The sequence below is a fragment of the Oryx dammah genome, unplaced genomic scaffold, assembly GCF_014754425.2.
Source record: "Oryx dammah isolate SB20612 unplaced genomic scaffold, SCBI_Odam_1.1 HiC_scaffold_24, whole genome shotgun sequence".
Taxonomy (NCBI): Eukaryota; Metazoa; Chordata; class Mammalia; order Artiodactyla; family Bovidae; genus Oryx; species Oryx dammah.
The window spans coordinates 8,211,691-8,214,033 of NW_024070208.1; the positions used below are offsets into that span (position 1 = coordinate 8,211,691).

Sequence of the window (2,343 nt, forward strand, 5' to 3'; positions counted from 1 at the left end):
TATTAATTTGTATTCATTAAATTTGTCATCATTGTTACAGAGCAAGGACTTGAGCTGTCTGACCTGCATAGAAGCCATTTTGCAGTACTGCATTTTTGTAGAAACAGCTCTATTCAGAAGGTGACCACCATCAAGGAGACAAGAGGCAGGGCTTAAATACAAAATCCAAATTGTTCATAGCAGTAACTCAACAGAATGCCATCATTCCATTTGGTGGATTCTCTGAAGTTCTAAATGGGAATTATTTTGAGGGGAAAAAAAAAAAAAAAAAACATGCCAGTGTTTGCTTCAGCAGCATATACACAAAAACTGTAATTAAAAAAGAATCTTAGCATGGCACCCGTGCAAGAATAACATGTTATTTTGTGACGCTGTCTCTGTTTTTTATTGTTTATTCACTCCAGAGTTTTTGTTAAAGTAATGAAAAATTTTAGGAATAGATAGTGGTGATTATTGCACAATGTAATGAATGGAATTTGTACCACAAAATTTATTAAATTTTGTTAAGATAGCTAAGTATATATATATATATGCAAAATTTTAAAAATAGCTAAGTACATATATATGCAAAATAAGCTTACAAAAGATACATTCATTTTGTAGAGATTACATTATATCGCATCATTGTTCCCCATTCTCTTTAACTTTGTAAGAGAAAATTGAAAAATAATTAGAATGACAAGATATAATATATTATTATTTGATTTTTTCTTGTTTCAAAGTTGAGCAAGTATAATAGATTAATATATGGGCTATACTGAAAAATAAATAAACCATCTGTAATGAAAGCCATGGTAGGACTTTTTTTTTTTTTAATCTCACAGGGTCATTTTTAAGAATGCATTCTTTGCTTATAGAGAAATTATCTTCCAGTTTTAAATGCTGGTACATTCAGAATTTATTTCTGAGCCTCTTGCCTTTTCGCTAGAACTGTCTCCTCCCCAATTTCAATCTTCTTTTGCTAAAGAACCAAAATCTTTTAGTTCTGTATTTACAAGTGAGGTTTGACATGTTATGAAAGTGAAAGTTGCTCAGTCATGTCCAACTGTTTGCAACTCCATGTTCTATAGAGTCCATGGAATTCTCCAGGCCAGAATACTGGAGTGGGTAGCCTTTCCCTTCTTCAGAAGGTCTTCCCAATCCAGGGATTGAACTCAGGTCTCCTGCATTGCAGGCAGATTTTTTTTTTTTTTTAATTATTTGAAGCACCAGAGAAATCAATGAATGCTGGAGTGGGTAACTTATCCCTTCTCTGGTGGATCTTCCTGACCCAGAAATTGAATTGGGGTCTTCTGCATTGCAGGAAGATTCTTTACCAGCTGAGTGATCAGAGAATCCCAGATATGTTATACCATAGTTTAATTTATATTTGTCTCACAAATAATGATACAGTTCTATAACTGTTCTAAGGCCAGATATATGTTTATTAAACACACAGGGTCATCTTTTGTTTTGAACTGCTTCATAGCATATCACCAACATTGTCAGAAGATGACAGATTTAGTGTGATTAACTGTTCTTTTACTAGACATGCAAATTTAAATATGGTTTATTTTGCCTCTGTTCAATTACTTAGACTACTACCAGTTTTCTAATATTGTCATGTCAGAATGTGGTTATGGCAGCAATGCAACATTTAGAATAAGAAGAACTAGGTTTTTGTTCACACTTTTTGTTCTTTATTTAGATCTTTCTAATTAAACTTTTTAAGTGCATTGTAAATTTTTCTGATAATAGCATGTGCTTGGCCTATCTACTTCTGTTAGCTTAAGAAATAACTAAAAAAAAAAAAATCTTTGAAATGATTCTATGTCCTAGGGGAAATCATTATAAATATTACTTGTGGAGTTTGGTATCATAGTAATTGTATAAAATTTTTGAACTGAAACAAGTTACTGAAAACCCATGAACAAATTCACTGAAATAAAATGGAATTCATTACAAGAAACTGCAGAGTCATTCTTTTTTCCTATACTACCTTTCATTTGCCTCTTGTCATTTTCATTTTCTAGTCTTATCACTAAAGAAAAACAGAGATTTCAATTCATCTACTGATAACAAGGACTGGTTGTATTTAGCAAAATGTATTACTGCTTTGATTTTTGCATAGTTCCTTTAAATTCTGCTAGTTGTTGTCCTCTTGGCATGTCCATTTTTCCTCTGGAGTCAGCATCACTATGATATGTACTTTGATTTCATATTTATTTCCTTGCTGCCCCTTGCACTCTATATAATGACATGGATATCTGTCATGTTGAAGAAAGAAGATTTTTTTTTGTACTTTAAAACATGTAAAAATAATATATGATGGAGTGTAAAATTAGTTTTCGTTAAATGGAAATT

At 31.7% G+C, this 2,343-nt stretch overlaps 1 non-coding gene across 1 annotated transcript; it reads left to right on the forward strand.

Annotated features, from left to right (window-relative positions):
- Positions 1–283: 283 nt before the first annotated feature.
- LOC120883425 lies at positions 284–385 on the forward strand. The gene has a single exon (XR_005725782.1). It is a non-coding gene; the product is annotated as a U6 spliceosomal RNA (small nuclear RNA).
- The last annotated feature ends 1,958 nt before the right edge of the window (positions 386–2,343 follow it).